This window comes from Phalaenopsis equestris, unplaced genomic scaffold (genome assembly GCF_001263595.1).
Source record: "Phalaenopsis equestris unplaced genomic scaffold, ASM126359v1 Scaffold000276, whole genome shotgun sequence".
In the NCBI taxonomy this organism is placed as follows: Eukaryota; Viridiplantae; Streptophyta; class Magnoliopsida; order Asparagales; family Orchidaceae; genus Phalaenopsis; species Phalaenopsis equestris.
Genome location: NW_018164718.1, coordinates 748,648 through 756,419, shown reverse-complemented (window position 1 = coordinate 756,419; position 7,772 = coordinate 748,648). Strand labels below are relative to the sequence as shown.

Below are 7,772 nucleotides of genomic sequence, written 5' to 3'. Positions count from 1 at the left end.
GTCAATAACGTTCTAATCTGAGATGATTATTTGACAATAGACTACATTTTTTTGTGTTTTAGTTTAAAAAAGTTAACGATGGTGATATTTTTTTATGTGATGTTAAAGGTTTGAGTGGTATGCATGTAAATATGAATATTTGGGTGTATGGTATGTAAATGCATAAGATTTGTGTGGTATGTCTGTAAATGTCATGCCCCAAACGTTAAATAACCTACTAAAATTTTAGAAATTTTTTTTATTAATTTCATATAGGATTGGCTTTCTAGAGGGATTCAATTGCTTGTGGGTACAATTCACAAATGAAATCTTTGAAGGAACATGAAACAAATCTTGATTTTCGAGCATCTGTTGTTTTTCAGATCTAAGGTTCATTTGATTGCTTGTGTTTACAAAATGTAATTTGGTTTGGAGAATGAGTTAATTATAATTAAATGATTGTAGTAATGTTGTGATATCAATTTGTTATTTGCTCATTGACATGTATGTTTGGTTTCAGCCGCACAGTTTTACAATTTCGGTCATTCATTATTTTTTAGAAAAATTTACATGTATTGCATATCTAACACCTAAATTTTTATATTTGTATTTATAACATTTTGTTGTTGATAATCCTATGCTAATAATGGTTTTATTTTTTATATGATCTTAAATATTTAAGTGCTAGATCTTTCATTTTTTTTAATTTCAATTTTTATTGTGTATGTTTTGTTGAATTCGATCTGTTAGTCTTAAGGAACCTATACCCCTTAATTTCTGTATATTTACATTATCTAGCACGCATATTTTTATTTTTATATTTATACCCTAAATCTTTCATATTGCATAAAAAATATCCTTATTTTACTTTTTAAGAAGTAAAATTGTATTTAAATCCTTTGTTAATTTTTTAATTCACTTCGCTCTTACAAGCGATGTCAAGGTGTGTTGCATGATGTCAAGATTGCATCTAATATGGATGTTGTCTTTTAATGGCTACCAAATATGTTAAACACCGATTCTGTCACTCGATATCAAAACCACATTGTTAACAAATTTGATTAAAAACATTTTACTTAAGGTAGAATGATGGTTGTGCACTGAGAGAAGTGGAATGTTTTGGCAAAGAGAGAAGTTGCAGATCCTATTGTGCCAAAAAAGTCGAAGAAAAAACTTAGTACAACATTTGGATCTATCATTTTCTGATGCTCGAGGCTGCTGATGACCTTTATTGTTGTAAGTTGCGATGTCTTATCATCACTTAGAGTGAGGGTGTTGCCTGTGCAACGATGATATTGCTTTGAACATCATTTACTTTTGTGTTCATCGTATTACTGGCGTGAAGTCCCTTAAATAAATGAAGTTGAACTCTAAAAGATCGAGACATATTTTAGTGTAAGAGTTGGAGCATAAATTTTGAAGTTAAACCAATCTTGGGATAGGTGACTTAAGAAATTGCACTATATGAAAAAATAGTGAGGTCACTAGGTCAAAGTGGATAATATATTCATGGATGAGCATTTGAGCTGTATCAGAGCCTATATTCATATTCAATATCACTAGTATTCTTGTTATTGTGGAGGGAATAAATTCTTCTAATAATAATTAAATTGGCTCCCAACTCTGGCACATGCGTTTTACTGATGTCATTACAATTCATCACTACAACCTAAGTGATCAAGCAAAGCCTATGAGGTCCCAAGTCATGCGACTTCCAACTCCAGTCTTCGTTGCTTATGAATGTCATCACAATTTATCTCCACAAACTACATGATTCAGGACTCCATAACTCGTTACTACAACCTCCATGGCCAACTGTTGCTCCCGAAGCAGCCATCTATGACTTATATAGGCACATAACCAAATATTACCATGATATTCAATTACGACATCTATAACAAGTGCTCTACAACATTCATGGCGTGGTACTGGCTTCATAGCCATCAATTACGGTCTTAACTTTCTGTTATAACTATTATTGTTGAGCTATCACTGTATATCAGTATTGTAACTTTATTTTTCCTAATTTTGTAGAAGATTAGACCTATGTATTCACAATTACATAATGAATTATTTCTACCATGCTAGACCACTTTTTTTTCCTCTTTTTAGGTTTTTCATGTAAATATTGAGGTGTCTTCTCCTATATATTTCTTTTTCATCTATATGTAATAGATTTTCGTTCACTACTGAAGTGCTAAATTATTTTGTACTGTTGCAGACCTTTCGGGACGCATCAAAATTGAAGTTTAATTTTTAAATATGTAAATACATAAAAATTCAATAGCATTTATGTGAATTTTACCATATCTTTTTTAGATCAGAATTTTCCCGCTATTTTGCTGGTTATGATGCAATACTGCGAACCAGGGTTCTTCGACTTGAGCAGCACTTCGCTCTCTCTCTCTCTCAATTTAGGTTTTAACATGTGAGGGTCTCCCTATCTGCTGCTTAATCGCGCTTGCGATAAACTCCGACTTCTGCCGACGTTGCGACTTTTCTTCCGAGCCTTGGGGCACCCACGATTTCTGAGGACTTTATCTTCTTTGCGCCTCCTTTTTACGACCATTTGAGGATTTCTTTTTTTTTCTTGACGATTACAATCCTAGTGTTGTTAACAAAAAGACTCGAAGGAAAAGGAAACCGAAAGAATTTCTTAAGAAAGAGAAGGTCTGCCCCATAGTGAGACAGTTCCACCAATTTCTCGGCAATGCCCTAAAGCTACTTCCAGGCTTCTTTGGAGAAGCCCATGCAATGGTGCAGATGGCGATGAAGGAATGCTCAAGGAAAAGGCCACCGAACTCCTTGGTATCTACCGCCTCACTTTCCATTGCCTTCTCTGTTTCGCTTCTTGTCTCCTCGGCCATCCATACTCGGTTCAACTTCATTGGGGTTAGCTAGTTTCTCTCTTGGAAACTTGGAATAAGTGCAGTAAGGCTGAGAAGAGGGTTTTGCTTTTCTCGAGAGTCTTCACACCTTGTTGGTTACTCCGTTCTCGTAGAATTCAATTGTACTCTTCCTATCAGATCCAAGCGCTATTGGTTTAACAGTGGCATATCCTCTGCTTGATAGTCCTCACATACTGCGCTTTTAAGAGCCAATCAAGGGACGTGAACATTTTTAAGGGAATATTTGCTCTAGCTGAGCAAGCCCAGCCATAGGTTAGGCAGAGAGACATGACTTTCCTCTTTAATCCTTGTTGATTAATTGTTGTTGTCGGCGATGTGATTTTTGTCCCTCTTTTTATGTGTTTTTTATTTTTTTTCTACAAGTATCGCGAAGCCAAATGCTGTGACATAATGCCACACCATCTTTATTGAGGTTCTCTATAGATGTGCGCTCTTCGTAGTTGAATAGTGCAAGTCATTTAATGATGATTAAGTGTATTATTTCTGCCTAAAAATGCTGAAGGAGTGTACAAAGTCACCATTGCTGGATCGCTTCCCTATTGTACTTCAAATGTACTTTCTTTTTATTGTTATACGGGATTGTTTTGATCATTAGAATGCTAAATATATGCCTTAATATGTGCTGATATTGAGATTCAAATATAGATGACTCATCAAATTTGTTCTTCCATTGATGTTAAATGGGACAAAAAGTTCTCTATCATTATTGATGTGCTAAGAATGAGCTTGGAAATTAGCTTTTTTGGGGAGCAAGACATGTTTTGAATATCTTATGCAATAAAAACACTTGATTTTTCTCTGATGTGGTTGAGATAATTCTGACACACTTTTTCATTTATTCTTTCTTGTTTATATGAAGAAATTACTTTTATCATATGAGATCCACCACCTTTTACCTATTCCTGGAAGTAAGTGTAGTTTTTACAGTGATATTTACTAATGTTTATTGTTGAAAAATTTAATTGTCAAGGAACTTTATACTACTTGAGGACAATTATTTTGTAGTTTTATTTTAATCTTTTATCACGGATCAAGTTTATTTTATTTTATTTTTATTGTTATTAAGTTATTGAGACAACATAATGAAAAGTAGAAACAATATAAAAACACCTTTATCTGCACTTATTTTACTCTCTGGAGTTGCATTCAGTTATTTTACATTGTGTTATAGATAAAAAAAAATTTCTGGAACCTGAAATTAGTGCAATTCAGAATATTTGGTGTTTATCTATGAGCCATATAATCCTCTTTTCTTACACTTAAAGGTTGGCTGGTATATTTAAGGGCATTTATATACAGATCCTCAATTGTTATGTATTTACAAATAATACAATTTATTTATTTTTATTTACATCACCCATATTACTCATGTCACCTAAAAAATATGCATATATCTATCACTGTTTTTTTTTTTAACTATAAGCATATTTACATATATTGCCTAGTTATATATTAAAATGTACAAATACAAAGTTGTTTCTCGCCGAAGGCTTCATTTTTTTCCCTGTTCGCAATGGCCTTCCCTCTTTTAAGTTTTTTTCTTCATTTTTTTATGATTAAAAAAAAATATGTAAGTTCAGGTGATTTGGAGAATGCAATGTTGTGCTTTAAATCTTTTATTACTAAGAATAAGTGGTGTGGCGTATTCTTGTGAATTGATTCTTTGTTGGACAGTAAAAGTTCACGTTTGCTTCTTCTAAGCATTAATTTTAGAATAATGACAAAACTCATTATAGGATTGGGAGTAATGCGGATTGTATGCTCCAAATGTCTTTGGCATATTCTTTAATTGTTCGATCACCGCTGAATTTGTGAGAACTTGCTGTATTTAATATTGACATTCTTGTCCACTATTACTATATTTTTTTTGTTCTATCTATGTGTTGAAACAAAACCTGTTTGAAGGAATACAAAAGGAGAAGTCCTCCCACCCTTGTAGTTGTTCCTTCCAAATGTTGCAAAAATTTTTTTTCTTTTTTTAGCTTGTCGAAGCGAGGAGTTCATATTTATGTTGTCACGTTCAAGAACAATCCTGTTGACTTCAAGCATCCATGGAGGAATCTCATGACATATTAATTCTGTGAATAAATTGTTATACGCACTATTTCTTCGGAAATCTCCAATGCAGATTTTTATTTGCTCATTATTATAAGATTCTTAACCAACTTTTTAAAGAGCTGGCATGTGATCAATTGTATTTTCAATCAAAATACAATCACACACACACACACACACACACACACACACACACACACACACGGTCTAAGTTGTTATACGCACTATTTCTTCGGAAATCTCCAATGCAGATTTTTATTTGCTCATTATTATAAGATTCTTAACCAACTTTTTAAAGAGCTGGCATTTGATCAATTGTATTTTCAATCAAAATACAATCACACACACACACACACACACACACACGGTCTAAGTTGTTATACGCACTATTTCTTCGTTTGTCATATCTTCAGAGAATACAGTTCATATAATAAGAAATAGAAACTCAATGGGGGGAATAACCGATTAAAAAGATGGAAGATTCAGCAAACAATCCAAAAATCATGCAGTTATTAGAGCATATTTTGCTGTTCAATCTGAAAAGAAATAAGAATAAATACCTGTACTGCAAAGTCCTCTGTGATTAGCAGCAGAGATTTCTGTTATTTGGTTGTCAGATATCTTCAATTCACCTAGTTGGATCCTCGTTTTCTTGCAGTGCTTACAGAGCGATGCTTACTGGATACTAATACATTATATTTATTGATTTAGGAGATGATAATTACTCGGCAATATGTTGCTTTAATTTTAAGCATCAGAGTTGATAAGCTAGTGTTGATAGGGTCGAGAGTTGTTGGTAAGGGCAAGAGGTGGGTTTCATGGTCGGATTGTTGCAAAAATTTACTAGGCACTCACCCAGATTCAAATGTACTCTACTACTCCCCAAGTGCTCAAAGTGTTACAGTGTGATTCCAGATGGGTCATGCTAAATCACATACGTGTGTACCCCTAAGATGGTTGTGGTGGACATTTTACAATGAGACATATGAAGGTTAGGATGACATCATCTTTCAGAGGCATGTACAGGCTTATACTCATCATACTGGGCTGCTTTCTTATTCCTTATATATCTAAATCAGAGATCATTTGCAGTACTTACCGGTTATAGAGGATTTGCTAGTTCTCTCCCAATGCTCTATTGGATTAGCTCAACCCGGAAATTTGTACGATGTGCTCACACAAGCTACCCTGTCTGGTGAATATGCCAGGCTGTTTGCATTTACTACAGCTATGGACTTTAGAAAGATTTCATTCCATTCCCTTCAGAGATTGATGGAAGTAGTGTTAGATAGATGTATAATTTCTTTTTTAAAACCATGCTTGATAATTTTATTATTATCTACTAATGTAGACTAATCTTTAAATATTTTTAGGTTGAATGAGCAGTGCATATGAGCAGCGGTCGTGTCATGTTGGGGTATACTGTAATGAATTTGATGGACTATTTCTCTCAAAGGTATTTGAATTTTATCGCATCATTTGATGTTACATAATTTTATTTCTAGTGACAATTCGATTCTTTTTGCTAACTACGGGTGACATGACATCCATATTGACATGATTTTCCACATCAGATTGTAGATTTGTGCACCTCTGGTTCAGTTGCTTGGGAGGTGAGGGTGATATATATATATATATATAGTTAGAGATTCATATATTTTTGCTAGATATTCTAGAGGCATAGATCGGGATCAAGTTGTTGCTATATACAAGATTTTGTTCAAGACATGGGCTACACTACAACTACTTAGAGCTGCAGAGGAACCACTAGACGCATAATACCTTTGGGCACATATACAGACAACATGATTTCGTCGCAGAGATAGAGGTGTATTTATCGCCATTTTGGGGCTCCAGTGATGAAAGTCTCAAATGGAAGGCCATAAATATTGTAGAGGATGTTCGTAGCCACATGAGGCGATCATCCTACCTATCTAGTATGCCACGAAGATATGACAATGACGAGGAGGACGTAGGTGTTCCATTGCCAACCTATGATGATCCTGAGCCTTCCAGTTCTACCTTCATAATCCCACTGCCTCATGTTCAGCTGACTTGGTCATCATATGAGTACCCTCCGACAACATATATATGATGCAGCAGGTACCTCAAGAGCGACACTAGGCAGCACCCCTTCACATCAGTAGTTATAGATTCTGCATTCACCGATGCCTTCACAGGATCATCAAATTTTGGAGTACGGTGTAGACTTCTTACAAGATCAGGGATAGTTTATATCATATCATGTGCATCTATCAGCCACACCAAGATGAGTGGACGACCAACACCTGCGAGAGCGACCCCGACAACCGCCAAATTACTACAAACCATGCAGAAGAGCGATACTTCATCGACAACGTCGTCGGTGGTCGTACGATATATATATATTAAATATTATTTTAATTGTCAGCTTACATTCAATTTGGGCACTGAAATCCTAACAATTTTAAGAAAATAAAAATGGATAAAATTGATATCTAAATACTGGTTTTAACCTTAGATTTTATTTAAAATATTATTTTATTTATCATTTTACACTTAATATGGTCAATGAAACATTAAGAATTAAAAAATGAATAAAATTAATATATAAATACGGATTTTATACTTAGATTGATCAAAATTGATATCTATACCGACAATGTAATTTTTTAAAACATTTTTCCGACATTTCCCTTTTACATAATTGTTCTATTGTGAAATAATGATTGATATCACCTACTCTCTCTCTCTCTCTCTATTTATATATAGATTGATATAAACCAGGGCTGTCAATTTGGCTCGTTGTTCGTGAACAGCTCGCGTTTGGCTCGTTAAGCAGCTCGTGTT

General features: G+C 34.2%; 1 protein-coding gene across 12 annotated transcripts in view; it reads left to right on the top strand.

Annotated features, from left to right (window-relative positions):
- LOC110024813 overlaps positions 1–7,377 on the top strand; it is a 38,406-nt gene extending 31,029 nt beyond the window's left edge. For 7 of the 12 annotated variants that reach the window (XR_002294054.1, XR_002294045.1, XR_002294046.1 and 4 more), the window contains 4 exons: positions 5,655–6,237; positions 6,317–6,399; positions 6,518–6,556; positions 6,611–7,377. The gene's annotated coding sequence lies outside the window, so the exon portion shown is untranslated. The remainder of the gene's footprint in view (positions 1–5,654; positions 6,238–6,316; positions 6,400–6,517; positions 6,557–6,610) is intronic. The other 5 variants (XR_002294051.1, XR_002294048.1, XR_002294047.1 and 2 more) reach the window with 5 other exon arrangements.
- The last annotated feature ends 395 nt before the right edge of the window (positions 7,378–7,772 follow it).